Source organism: Ictidomys tridecemlineatus, chromosome 15 (assembly GCF_052094955.1).
Source record: "Ictidomys tridecemlineatus isolate mIctTri1 chromosome 15, mIctTri1.hap1, whole genome shotgun sequence".
Classification (NCBI taxonomy): domain Eukaryota; kingdom Metazoa; phylum Chordata; class Mammalia; order Rodentia; family Sciuridae; genus Ictidomys; species Ictidomys tridecemlineatus.
In genome coordinates, this window is record NC_135491.1 from 48,003,853 (window position 1) to 48,018,749 (window position 14,897).

Sequence of the window (14,897 nt, forward strand, 5' to 3'; positions counted from 1 at the left end):
GGTAAGGTGGCCAGTCATACTACACGGTGATAAGAGCACCTGTCAAAGTCTACCACCTGAGAGCTTTTCTGCTAAAAACAGAAAGCAGGAGACATTCATATAACCACATTAACAAGAATGAAAAGTCTAGAAAATATTTTAAGGAGTCTTGAAATATTTGTTCTTTATAAACCAAGCATTCCTCTTTGCTTCAATGCACCATTGCAATTCCAGTTTGTAAAGAACCGTAGCAATGGGTGGGCTTGGACAATATCTGCCCAACCATACACCCAGAAAGACCAAGGGAGGCTGTTTTTAGGGTGAGTTTCCAAGTCCAAAAAAATGCCAGGAAAGCAAAAGAAACAGACACTAAATTGAGCTTTCAGGAGTGACTCTGAAAGTTGGCACCCAGCTCCAGGTTTTGTTTGTCATATCAGTCCCTGCTGAGGAAAGCAAACAGCAGGTAACTGTAGAACACACCTGTCTATAGCAGCTGTTTGATGTCAGCAGGCTTTGATTGTCAACCGAGCAATTTGCTTAGGATTTGGAAACAAAGGAAGGAGATTGTCAAAAGCCGGAGGAGCAGGTGACATGCAGCATGCCTATGTGCTCCCAGCAGTCAGGAGGAGAATGCGTGAGCGAGAGATTGGCACCAGAGGTGCTGCACTTTGGGAAAGTGACAGCCTCCTACGGGGCAATAATGGGATCGCTGCAACAAAGTGCCAACTCCGTATCCCAATAAAACGTCTTGATGTTGCTAACGACCACACTACCAGCCCCAATGACTCTAACCAGCACCAGGGTGGGACCTTGGGGGTAGGCAGGACAGGAAGGATTACTTGGTCCTTAGCATGGTTAGAGAAAGACATCAGCAAGGGGTCCATGAAGGATGCCAGCCAGAATAGTTTATGGTTTATAGTGTCTAATTTATTATTGAAGAAGGTGTGAACCCACCCGTCCTTCAAGAACTAGCCCTAGTCCCAAGTCAACTCATTCACTCAAGGTATCCATCTGCTCAGCACCTTCTGCATGTAAGATGTACAGTGGCCCATGCCAGTCATGGTGACCACCCAGAGAGATGAAAGAAAGACACAACCTTCTCTAAAGTGCTTCCTTTCTAATCTGGAGATAAGAAGCGAATAAATAATCAAGTTAAAGGTAGCAGGTGAAATAAAGTAATGTGAAAATTTCATGATGAGAAAGCTTCTTCAGTTTGGCAGAGAGAAATGAAGGGAAGAATCTGAGAGACCTCCCAGGAGGAGGAAGTGATCCCGGTGGGTCTCCATCAGCACCCATTCTCGGGTACTTAGTCCCTCTGAATGACCAGGGTAGTTTTCCATGTGGGCAGCATCTACATATATGCCACCTTGCAGAGTCAGGTTTTTCTTCCAGTGTATCTTATCTTCTCACTTATCTCTGACTTAACATTGTAAGTATTGAAATTAGAAATATTGAATTGAGATAATGTATATAAAGAAGGGTGTTATGCCATTTAATGGGTACTTAAGAATATGAATCCTTTTCTGAGTCAGAAATTGATCTACAGGGAAAGGTAAGTGTTGTGAATAGAAGCTAGAAATGCAATGCGATCCCTTGACCAACATCAATCTTAAAGAATCAGGATGGGCAGCTTCGTGTGGATTTCTCATTATTTGTTTTAGAGCCAGGCCCTTCTGTATCCTGAGAAAGGGCTCATTATCATGTTTGAAGAAATTGGTCTGAAAATCTCTGTTTCTAACTATGATATTCAGGGGAAGTGTGATTTTAATGGAATTTAAAAGCAGATGCAATGTGGGAAGTGTTGAAGATCTTTCTAACTATGGGCAATGAAGAGAATCTATCATGAAAATGTGAACACAGTTCCTATAATTCTTGCACCTCACAAACTCCAATTTAAACTTGAATCCAAAAATGCACTGTTCTAAGGATAATTGTTCAGCATAAAATTACGAACTCAAATTAGCATCCTATCCTCCTCCTCCAAGGAAATGCCTAAAAACTGGGGACTAACTTTCCCATCAGACATCTCCAGGTCAATCTGAAAGTATTGCTGGAAAAACAATGATAAAGTCACAAATTATGTTTCTAGGAGTCTCAAGAGCTCTGCAAATCTGTCCCAGAGGTGGGGTAAGGACAAGAAGTTATTCAGGCTACAAAACAATAAGTGAAAGAAAAATAAATGGACAGAGGGTCATAATATGACTAAAGCTCTCACTGAGGACAGCCTCTCTGTGTATCACCAGCAGCTTGCAGAATCAGGGCCCACAGTAACTCCCTTTCCCCCCGGGGTACCCTGCTATCCCCATGGTAGAGGATGCCCAGAGAGAGGTGACTTTTCACCTGAGTGTTGCCTTGTGTCCCGGTACAGAGCAGGTGGGGAGGAGGACACCAATACCACAGCAAGCTCTGGGTGTGCACCCAATCTTTATAGGTATTCCACGGAAGCCAAGCCTTATGCTGTGGAAATACAAGACAGTCAAGCTCAGAGGAGGGTCTGGAGACACGTCAACTGCTTCCTTTAAAATGTCTTCCTATTTTTGTCGATTCAACAAGTCTTCTTACTTGAGCAATGCTTGTCAAATACAGGAATATTTGTATCATAGGAAACTATAAATCTCCTTAAGCCCTAAAATATAAGCTTTGGGGAGTTTTCTCCCTGAGTTGGTAGGTAAGGCAGACAGATTGGCTTAAGTAAGGAGAATGGTGCAATGGTGAAGCCTCATAGCAGAGAAAAGCACGGGCTCTGGGCACAGATGGCCTGAGCTCCGGTGGCAGCTCCGCCACTTGCCAGTGTGTGACTCACATGAGCTTCTTAGTCTCTCTGTGCCTCAACTGAGGCCCATCTGAAAAGTGAGTTCATGCCTACTTTACAGGATAACAGAGGATCAAATGAATCAAAAATGCATAAAAATTTATAATGTGACTAGCACGGTGTTCGGCACCTAGAAAGCATCATAGAAAAATTAACTATTATGACTGCTGCAATTTCTACTATTGCTGCTATCATCCTCATCTGTTTCCTGTAGGTAGTTGAGTTTGTAACAGATGCTCTCAACTGGACAGTTTGCACCCCCAGGAGACATTTGGTGCTGCAGTGTTGAAGACAGTCTCCGTGGCTGTGGGAATGTGTGGTAGGTGCAGGGTGCCATTGGCATCTAGCAGGCAGACGTCCGCAATGCTGCTAAATGTTTTATAATGCACAGGACAGCCTCCAGGGCAAAGAACTGTGCCAACTATGCCAAGGTTGTGACATAAGGTTTCCCAGCTGCTCCAGGTATGCCTTTCACCTGGGGTCTTGTCATTCACCTTGACACCTCGCCAGGTCTCAGCGAGCAGGTCCCCTCTGCAGTCCAGACCGCCATACTTTTTCTGCTCTTCTTTGCCCTCTCCTTCCTTCTCACTCTTCCCAACTTTGGGGACTCTCCTTTAGACCTGGGGAATTCCTCTGTTTTCATCTTTCTTTTAGACAATAAGTCCATACCCATGAATTCCCTCTCCCAAATTGAGGGTACCATAGCTGTTGGGGGCAGGACAGCTCATGGTGTGGGACTGTCCATTCTTTGCTACATGCTTAGCATCACCAGCCTCTAGAGAATAAAATGCCAATAGTACCTCCTATTCATTTGAACTACCAATAAAACCCATGGCACACATTTCCAAATCTCCTTTTAGTACCCCTTTGGAACCACTGTCCCAAGAACTTGAGCTTTAATAATGTGAAAGCCAGAGAGAGACTTGCCGTGCCCTGCCACATACCTCCCCAGAGGCCATGACCAATCAAACCAATTGCTTGTCGGAAGAGAAAGAAAAGACAAAAAAAGAGAAAGAAAAAAAATAGTTTGATCTATCTCAGTAGTATCCAGGATCCATGGGAACCTGGAGCAGCATTGGGATTTTTCTTTTCTATTAGCCAAATAATTATCAAGCCAGATGTTTTCATGGGGCCATTCCCCCAAAGTCCTTTTGATGTATCCTCATTCCACCAGCCAGTGTTAAAACTCTTTTTTATTGCTAGATAATGTGTCTACCAGACACCCCTCGTTCTCAGCCCACCCTGACCCCATCCCCTGGATCACCAAGAATAGAGTAGGGAGAGGTTCTGGAATGGAGGAAGGGACAGCAAGAGGTAAAAATGTCTGTTTCTTCCATTACTTGGCAGCTGAAAACACAGTGGCTTGTATTTTGGGCTACATCAAAACCTGAGATGCCACCTTCACTCTGGCCTCATGGCTTCTAAGGCAGGCTTGCACAACAGCCCTCTGGTAGAGGACAATGAGACCTGCCATCTCATTGGCCACTGGGATTCATACTTCCCAAAAGAGAAGATGAAATTGAGTTGGGTTAACTCCATTCAATCTGGAAAACTCTGTTAAGCAGAATCCACGCCAAACTTGTTCATAGGCCACGTGCCCCTTCATGCTCATTCCACAGATGACTAGCCTCTGATTAGCACCCAAATTCTTCCATTCACCTGTGGGCTGATTCTTTCCAAAACAGGACCATAGCAAATAGTGCAGGAGAGAGCCTCTTTGGGCCTTTTCCCTCAGAGGGAGCCAGGTAGAGGGCAGGCACCCTCACCCTCAGCCAGACTAACATGTCATGGGTGGTAGAGAAAGCACTGCACCAGGTGTCTTGAAATCTAGATCTTATCCTTACTCTGTAAGAGTTTATTATAGCCCCAACCTTTTTAGATCTTGATTTTCTCATCCATACCACCTACATCATAGGGCAGCTGTACCGTTCAAATATGGTAATAGTTACAAAAGTACTTTGAAAAGCTGTAAGAATTGTAATAATGTTATTCCTTGACTCTAGATTAACGAACATAATAAAATTGCTATTGCCAGTATTAGCATAATAGCCCAGATTGTCCTTCCCCTTAATGAGATTCATCAGGGATAAAATGCTCTGATTCTTCCCTGACATTCTCTCACCATCTCTCTTGAATAGGACGCCATGAGTCTCAGTGTCTCCTGGCAGATACTTCCGAATGAGTAAATTTCTAGAAGGCTACACTGCCTAAGAAGACATTGCTTAGGTGCGGATGAGCCACCTTCAGGAGCCCTCCAAGGCACTAGCTGACTGAACAGTTCTGGTAAGAGGGCCAGCAAGTATTGCAGACTAGTAAGCCTAGGAATGATGCTCTAGGATAAATCAAGCCAATTTTGGTTAGAAAATTGAATAGCAGGACACTTTGCCAGTTAGAGGACAGCACTTCCTTACCCTAGCCAGAGGGAGCTTGCACTGGTTTAAAGTCCCTAATAGGAGCTAGCAGGATGGCTCTCCCTGGGGCCACCCTGTAACCCCACTTGGTAGATGGGCAACTGTGGGGCAAGGCTGCTTGACAAACCCTTCCAGAACTCGGTCACAGCAGGGCGGGCATGACGCAATGTACACTACCAACAGCTTGGTGTGTGGTTTTCTTTCTCTAGATCCAAATGTCACATGGCTGATACAAAATTCATTGCAAGGATTCTCTTCATTTCCTCTCTGGCTGCTTTTCTCTCTCAGGCTCCGGGAAGATTTCCATAGTTTCCACACTCTCTGTGTAGAGTCAGCTCCAACCACCCAGCAGCAGCCTGTCCTAATTCCATGCAGCCCCTCTCCTTGGGCCTCTCTCCACATTTCCAGGACAGTGTTAGAACAATGGCTTGGTGACCCTCAACCCCATCCCCTCCCTACTATTGGAGGAACCTACCTATTTAACGGGCCAGACCTTTCCAACAAACTCCCTATGTTTTGAAGGTACTTTTTGCTTGACCTTCCACATGGACTTTCTGAGAGCTAGACTCTGCCTTGTCTCCATTTAGCTATTCAAGCAGGTTTTACATCTTTTTAAAAGTGACATTCATAAAGTGGGGAGGTCATTGGAGGGCTAGGGCCATGCAAAGACTGTGAGCCAGGAAGGACACTGCCTCCTGCCTGGGAACACAGGCAGACTGCTGACAACACCTGAACTGATGGGCGAGAGGTGACCTTGGGCTGGAAACAAAGAGCTAAGCCCTGGAAGCATGCTTCCCAGTTCCCTGCAACAACATCACAACTCACCCTGGGCAGCACAAGAGAGCAGAAAACAAAGGCTCATTTGGCATCTCTGATATCATCTTTGGAAGTGAATAAGACAAATAACTTAAAAGGGGCAGGGGAGATCGATGACGCTGCTAACTTGAGACGGTCCGTATGAGAGACTCTGATTTATCAGCCTTCATAGGAGCTGATAAGCTCTCGAAATGAGTGTTCTGTGATGGGCGGCTGTACCTCCTGGTCGTCTGTGTTGCTCTCCTGGTTGGGGGATGGGGAGAGGTGACCGTGATGAGGACTGAAAATACATACTTTGATTTCATTATTCACTGGTGCATGGGGTTTGCCTTATTATGGTTGGGCTGTTCGTTGTGGCATTCCAAGGGGTAGCCGGAAGCTGGCAGGAATTATATTGCAGAACGGGTTTGGGAAAAGGGAGGAGAAAAAAAAAAAAAAAACAACTATTGCTGAAAGTGGAGACCTGTCGTGTTTTTATTGGTATTATCATGAAGTCTGTGTCCCTTGCATTAGTGGACGGACGGAGCCAGAGAATCCGTGCAGCCATTCGGAAAGGAGGAGGGGAGCTCTCCCCAGGGCAGGGGGGTGTGCGGGACCCAGCAGAGAGAGGGAAGCTATTATTAAAAATAAGAATAAGAAAATAGAGCTGTGAAGTGGGTGAGTAGCCGGACCGAATATTGGTGTGAACGGTGTCTGAGCCCCGGCTGGGGCTGCCTGAGTAAGATTAAAATCTGCAGGGAAATTTTGTTCCTTAGCACTGGCAGAAATTAGGAATAAATTCAATTGCATTCTGCACAATAGCTGGAAGCGATTGAGGTTAAGTGGCCTCGCTCTCTGATGTGTTAGTATTACTGAGCACTCTCTGCTCACGTGACTCGGTGCGATCTGCTCTTGGAACATGTCGCCATGGCAACTGATGATTTCTATTACAGTACATTCAAGTTCACATTCTAGGCCTGTCATACGCTTGGAAATTTCCAGTTAAAATATTTATTTATGAAAAAGGCAAAAAAAAAAAAAAAAAGAAGAAGGAAAGGAAAAGCCACCTCCAGACTCTTTCAGGGATAGAAAACAAAAAAGATGCCGCTGATGCAGAATGATTTATCTGCAGACAAGAAGAGAATGTTGCATTTTCTCTTAGCTATTGCAACCCAACAACAACAAAAAAAAAAAAAAATTCCCATGGGGTGGTCAACTTTGCTGGGGAGGGGGCCAGTTGAAATCTTACCGACTGTGGTTTGGTGTGCAGGTGTGATGGCCGACTGAATGCCAAGTGACAGAAGTGGCCTAGAAAAGCTGCAGATCAGAGTTTCCATTTGACTCGCCGAGGCACATGGTTCCCATTTGAGCTTCGCCGTGAGGTTCTGCGCCACTCTGTCTCAGTCAGCCCTCCACTGAAAAAGAGCCGCCCTCCCCTCTCATCTACGAGGAAAGGGTCAGGGGATCTTTCATGGGGTGGGTCGATATTCTGGGGTCCCTAAAGAGTCTCCAGGCTGACTCCAGGAAAGGAGGAGAGCAGACTGGGTCGGCATGCAGACTGCTGTCACGGAAGGCAAAACCTTGCTGCATGACAGAGTTCCACATGGCTTTTTATATACTTCTTCCAGGTGCTGCCAGGGGGCCCCTGAGACATCCAGCTCTTTGAGGAAGGTTTATACATGCCCACCGGCTTCTCCCTGGAGAAAGACAGCCAAGGGTTAAAATAAACCATTCCTGAGAAAGAAATCATTATTTCTTGGCCATGCACTACACAGGGATAGGTTGCTAACAAGGCCTTCATAGACTTTTTCCCCTTAGTCAAGCATATTAAATATGTTAATAAAAGATTCCCCAATGCTTCCTCTATCAGACGCTTCCAGGTGGCTGTAGTTACCCTAGGTTCCCAATTACCTGGTGAGGGCATCCCACGACTCACAGATGGTTCTCTAACTATTAAAATCTCTGGGATCTCTTTTTGCACTGTGGCTTCTGCTGAGTCTGATTGGAGTCATATGCAAGCTCATAGGTAGAACCCACTTCGTACATGGGACCGTGTTTTCTGAACTTTCCTAACCATAACAGCCACTGGGCTGATGGTTTAAAATATCTATTCCAAAGTGGACCTCAGTCCTACTGAGTCAGAACCTCCAGATGGGAAGCACAGTAATTTGTATTCTTACGCTCAAGCAAATTTGACTAGCACTGCCCTTGGGTTGTGAAGCTGACCAGCAATATTAGAGCTATTTTTCCAAAAATTATTCTGCTGATTTACTCATGTCTCTCTACAAGGAACTGAGCCAGAAGACTTCTGGAAAATTTCTAACTATTGTTGGTATAAAATGAGACAAAAATGATGGGACACTATTTTTTTTAAATGTAAATAATAGATTGATGGGAGAAAAAAAGAATGTGTTGCTGACTCTGGTTCTAGAGATTCCTATATTGAAGGCATGAATGAATTCAGTCCTGTTAATACCAATGTAGTATCTGTCCTGCCAAATAATTATCTCCTGCCTAAGAAAATAACTTCTTAAAACTCAGAACCACCAATGTGCCGATCCAGCCTTCTCCAAGACGTGAGGATTGTGCATCTAGAAAGGATATGATTGATTAGATGTGGGATTGGATTTCAGGGTTAAATTTTTAGTCCCACTCGGCATCTTTGTCCATGAGGATTTACAAGACAGGTGTTATGTTTACAGATTGCTGACTGCGCGTGCAAGAAGCGTCAGAGAGGCAGCATCAAAGATGGCAGCATGAAAGCCAGGCGCCTGGCCGGAGACATATCAGTTCTGTGCTCAGCCAGGAAAAATACCAGTCAGAGAAGAAGCCCGGTACCCTGTGCTCTATCTCCCCATGCTGCTAACACAAGTGCACGGTGCTTGGACATGCAGCTCTTTTGAGGAATTCTAGATAAAGCCTTTCATGTCAGAATCCTTCAAGCTGGTCTTTCTCCCATGCCTGGGGGCATGAGGTGGGGATTACTGGACTTTCACCTGTTCTAATGATGCAAAGGTATGAGCAGCCATGTTAGGTGAAGTAGGGGCACTTAGAGAAATTAGAGAAACCACTGAATATCATTTCTTCACACACACACACACACACACACACACACACACACACACAGGACACCGTAAGCTCAGAGACAGAATAAGAGATTGATTTAACATACTCTTCTAGAGTCCAAAGAAATCCAGAATCCTCGATCTGGAAATTACTTCTTCAGATTCTGGAGTAGATTATAGACCTCCAGGCCCTATTCTGCCAGGGAAAAGGCAGGACCCCAAGCCCGGATGGCTCTGGCCAAGCCCAGCTGAGGCTGCTGCCTTTGTGTGGGGCAGCAGCATCACCTAGTGATGCAGTGCTTTAAGTACAAGCTCTTTTCCTAGGAACCATCCAATTTGATCAAACTGTAATCAGATCAATTATCCATATTAATGAATGAGAGGAGGAGGAGTAGATATATAACCCCCAACCGGAGGTGACCCCCAATTCCATTTCATTTAGCCTGGAATGCACTCTGTGACCATATCACATTTGGGGTTTCCATAAAGCCACATGAAAGCATGTGTGGCTGAGCTTACACCAGGCAGGATGGATGGGGAGGCAGGAGAGGTTAGCAAGGTTAAAAGGAGGCTGGGTTCTATGTCAGTTCAGGTCCTCCAAGAAGCAGATGCTGAGGCAGCATTAGAAGTGCCAGAGATTCAGTGAGAGATAAAGCAGAGAGGGATCAGGGTAGGCAGGGAGAGTTCTGCCATGCAGGTCTGACATCTGTCAAAAAGAGAGGGGGAAGGAAGGAAGATGAGGTGGGAAGAGCCTCAGACTGCAGCATGGCTCAGAGAGCAGCCCGGCCAGCCCAACAGGGCAATCCTGTGCAAAGATCACCTATTGATGAGTCCTGCACTGGCGGAAGAGGTAGATGGCGGTACCACTGCTGTCCCTGATGGTAGGCGAGAATCTGTCCTGAGACACTCGCAGCTGGAGGCTAACAGCACCCCTTGTGGCAAGTCTCTCTCCAGGGAAACCTGAAGAGCACATTCCCAGGGCTGCTGAGGGCTTGAAGGGCAGCTGTCACATGTTTACCTGCAGATCCCCCACGAGTGCTAGGAAAAGGAGCACTGGATTGGTGCATCTACGTTGACAGGTGTAAATCCAGCCTTCATTCTCTGATTTCATTAACTAATGGGAGCTGGAAAGAGGAATCACCAAGCAGCATTTACTCATCTCAGCTTTCTAAACAGCAAGCTCTCTGCCTTCCATGGTGTGTTCTCTTCCCAGGAAACCAAGCTCAATGTCAGCAACCAGGAACACCAACGGCACTTAAGCCTCTTTGTGAAGGATACATTTGGGCCTGAAAATGTCTATATCCTGCCCAAGGCATGAGCAGTGACCTCACATCTCTACCGATTCTCTCCCGCCCATAAATGGTCTTTGATGCTATTGACCATAAGACGCCGCTGCCCAGGTGAGATGACCTGATCTCTGTATTTGAAAACATTAAGGAACTTGCTCGAGTTCAAGGATTTTCAGAAATCCAATTTAGGTGAATTAAGAAACCCAGATAGCACTACAGGCAAGGGCACAAAGTTTTCAAATCACAGGTAAGCCACAAAGGCCCAGGATGCCTTGAATGGAAAACACAAGGAGCCGCTTGACAAAGAACCTTGCAAAGATCTAAGGGTGGAAGAAAGCCCACTGCGGAAATAGAGAAAGAATGAGGAAGAGAGGGAAAAAAAAACAGCGAATGTACCAAGTCTTTCTGAGGTTAGTCAAGGAAAGAAAGAGAAGAGAGGAAGAGAAAGAATAAGTGAGCACCATCCGGAAGGGTGAGAGGCAAGGCAGAGGGAAGGAGGTGGGAGCAATAAGGATCGGAGGGACATTAACGATGCTAATGGCAGAGATACCGACTGCTCTTTTAAATTGGTCTTTAACAAGAAAAATAAAGAAAGGGAGCATAGATAATTAGGAAGTAACAAAAATCTTTAAATGTAGAAGTTGAAATAAGCCAGGTAAGGGAATCCTTGAAAACATGGTACACTATGTTAAGCGGCAGGTCCAAGTAATGCATATTCCCCAACCTTAAGGAAATTGGTTAATGAACTTGGTGAACTACTGGCCATTATTTTCAAAGGCTCCACAACACCAGGGACTATAAAATGAAAATATTGGACTAGCATTCTACCTAATAAAAAAAGTAGCCAGGCACAGTGGCACACACCTGTAATCCCAGGGGCTCAGAAGGCTGAGGCAGGAGGATCTCGAGTTCAAAACCAGCCTCTGCAAAAAGCAAGGCGCTAAACAACTCAGTGAGATCCTGACTCTAAATAAAATACAAAATAGGGCTGGGGATGTGGCTCAGTGGTTGAGTGCCCCAGAGTTCAAACCCTGGAGCCAAAAAACAAAAAAGTAGATTTGGTAATTATTATACCTGCCACTATACACTCTCCTTCCCATCCATGCCCTCACTGGGATGTTGTAATAACAAATGAAATTAGAAATATTAAAATACCTGGAGAGGGGGCTGGGGTTGTGGCTCAGTGGTAGAGCGCTTGCCTAGCATGTGTGAGGCACTGGGTTCAATTCTCAGCACCACGTTAAATAAATAAAATAAAGGTCCATTGACAACTAAAAAATATTTTAAAAAAAGAAAAACTGGAGGAAAGCACACAAGTGGGCAGTTAGTTGGCCACGGTACACAGGCTGCCTGCAGAGGGACTGGGGCTGAGGCAGATGATATGGATGTTTGATTTGGTGTTCAGTAGAAGGTGATTGGTGTTGCATAATTATATTTCTGGATTTTAGGCTGATATAAAATCAATGTATGTCCCCAGAGAACACAGCAAGAGAGGAAAAGTCTTCGGAGTAGGTATCAATCCAAAACATTGTGTTTTCCGAGGATAGTGGGGTGTCCGCAGTCTCAGAAATCTTCAGGTTTCCTCTTTAATAAATAGACAAGTTATTCTTTTTTTGAGAGAGAGAGAAAGAGAGAGAGAATTTTTAATTTTTTTTTTTTTTTAGTGTTTGGTGGACACAACATCTTTATTTTTATGTGGTGCTAAGGATCGAACCCAGTACCCCAAGCATGCCAGGTGAGTGCATAACCACTTGAGCCACATCTCCAGCCCAACAAGTTATTCTTTATTAGAATAAGTTACACACTATTCTTGTAGAAAAACAAAAATATGCACACAGGCAATGATAATCACAGTCATCTAAAATCCATCCGCTGCTTATAAAATTTGGTGTATTTGCATCCATAACTTTTCCCATGAATATAAATGTCGAGGTTATTTTTATACAAATCAGATGGTCCTAAAATAGTGTGATTCATCTGCATATTATATAACCGGTTCTTTCCTACTGACTATGACATGCACATCCTTTCACTTTAAATCGCTGCATAGTTATTTCACCAACAACTTTTAGACATTTCAATTATTTCTCTTTTTTCCTTCCTGCTATTTTCAATAACTCTGCAGGTAACACCCTTAAACAAACATCTTTGTTTACTTTCCTAGTCTTCCCTTAGAATAAAATCCTGTACAGGGAATTGCTGAGCCAATTGTACTTTTGGGGGGAATTTTATTCCATATTGCTAAATTACTTTCAAGAAAGAAAGCCATTAACCCTCCACAAACAAATAGGTGAAACTCTAGCTTCCTCATATGCACATCAACTGGATTTAACACATTTTTTAATCTTTCAATACAGGAACATTTTAAATATCCTAGAGATAGAACAAAACACCTGAGAAAAGGTGTGTATTTTCTCTACTGGCCTTAAACTTGTCAATGAAAGTGTGTGTGTATGTGTGTGTGTGTGTGTGTGTGTGTGTGTGTGTGTGTGTGTGTGTATCCCTCCTCCCCTGGAGGGTAGACATGTATATGCAATAAAAGGATTTGTTCATTGGATAAATAATAAATATGAAATTCAAAATGGTGGTTAACATCTGAGGGGAGAGCACGGGTCAGAGAAATAGGGTGGGTGGACACTTGGGTGCCACAGTACCGGCAATGTTTTAGTCCTTAGAAGATCACAACTTCATGTTATTGCTCTGCTCCACAACTTGCACATGTCATAAGCATCAGCATGTATCAGCTTCTTAGAGGGGATTATGAATTGTACACTGAGTACTTAGCAAATTTCACTTCCTAGCACATCAAAGAGTGCTCCCATGTCCCCAAAGAGCGTAAGCGTTTTTTTGCTGCTAAAACCAGGCCTGATACCTTACTGGCTGGGTGCCTACTACTGAGAAAACAGTACAGAGCCTCTCTCTGAGGGTTCCATGGGCCCCCAGAGAGAGAGGTGGCTGTGTCCTCACACCTCAAGTGGAGAATCCCTCCCCTCTGAAGAATCAGGAGGGAGAGAAAGGAATCAGAATATACCACAGACACAACTCCTAGAGAATCTCCCAAAGGCTCATGGGTGTGACCTTGCCATTCTCGGGTCCTCTTCTAAAAATAGATCCCCAATTCTGGTAAACTATTAGAGGAAAATAGCCTATTTTTAAAGGAGAGATCCTAAATAGCGAAATCATTTTGCTTAAGCAATGAGCCAAGTCGCTTCTAATGAGGTTGTAGCATTACTGGAAATAAGAGATATATTTAAATAAATAGTCCATACATTACCCCCAATAAATCACTTGAAAAAATATTCTCCAATGGATTCAATGTATTTTTAGTGGCATGTGCCTGACCTTTCAGGAAGAAGAAAGATAATACTGGAACATTTGGAGGATAAACATTTATCCAAATTAGCAGTCAAGACACTAGTAAAATTGTTTTACATTTTCTTAACACCTTTCACAATCTCCTATGCCTCAGAAACCATTTGTGTGGGGTTTTTTTTTTTCCTACCTTTAATAAAATACAGAATCTGTAAAGTAGCAGACTGTGAGGGCAGAAACTTTTCTGATGACCCAGTGAGAAATCCTGTAATGGTCCTATTACTCATGGCCTCGGGCGGGATGGATATGTGTATTTGCAACATTTCCTAAAATGACTTGTGAGGCTATAAAATTTAATTTTTTTTTGACTGTGTTTCCAAGTGCTTTAAAATCCGTGCCATATTCTTGTTTTATAATATTCACAATAAAAATGTAAATAAGACCCATTTATTCAACCAACAGGCTCAGAGCCCTCGCTTGCCTGGTAACCTGTTGGGGGTGCACTAAAGAGCCCTCAAAGACCTCAAAGCCAAGGGTGTCTCAGCAAGGCCCTGTGTTGAATCTGCGTGGAAACCTTTGAAGGGGAGGCTCTGCTGCCCGAAAGAAAGAATAACTACATGGTTATTATTGTGCTCCAGAGATGCTAAGGGCAGGGGTCTGCAGGGAGAAGTTCCATGACCCACCCTCGGAGGGCTTCCCCCCACCCCACCCCTCAGCACCTCACTCCCCAGTTCCACCTGCCGGACCCTGGCTAGGCTCCCCGCCTCCTTTGATTCTGTTTCCCCTTCCTTCCCCTCTCTCTTTACTGGGCGGCTTCTAGGAACACAACCTCCAGCAGTTCTTCAGTCCCGGGGCCCACCACCCTGTGTCCACGAGGGTCAGGAGTGCCCTCTGACCCTCGTGCTCCTCTTCAGCAGCAGCTGACACTGCTCCTGCCTCCTTTCTCTGCCTTCTCCCCCTTGCAGAGGCTCCTCCTCTGATGTCCCAAGGGTGTCCACCCTCTTGGCCAGCTCCCCTTCCTCTGCCCATCCCTCCAGGATTGGGACTCACACTCCAAAGCCACCCGCTTTGGTCCCCCTGCGCTGTTCTCCTCATCGGCTACACTTAGCCACTTGTCAGTGCCCTCGGATGAGCTCAGCCCTGTGCCCCGATGCTGTCCCTGTTGTCTTCATCTCCCTCATTGTCCTTCTCTCCACCTTCCTGAAATTCCACTCATCTTTCAGGGCCTGGCTAA

The 14,897-nt window shown here is 44.8% G+C and overlaps 1 protein-coding gene across 4 annotated transcripts in view; it reads left to right on the forward strand.

Moving 5' to 3' along the window:
- Pmfbp1 (polyamine modulated factor 1 binding protein 1) overlaps positions 1 to 14,897 on the forward strand; it is a 157,544-nt gene that overhangs the window by 74,891 nt on the left and 67,756 nt on the right. For 2 of the 4 annotated variants that reach the window (XM_078032610.1, XM_078032609.1), the window contains 2 exons: positions 10,276 to 10,462; positions 12,016 to 12,086. The exons of the other annotated variants lie outside the window; for them this stretch is intronic. The gene's annotated coding sequence lies outside the window, so the exon portion shown is untranslated. The remainder of the gene's footprint in view (positions 1 to 10,275; positions 10,463 to 12,015; positions 12,087 to 14,897) is intronic. 4 annotated transcript variants of the gene reach the window in all.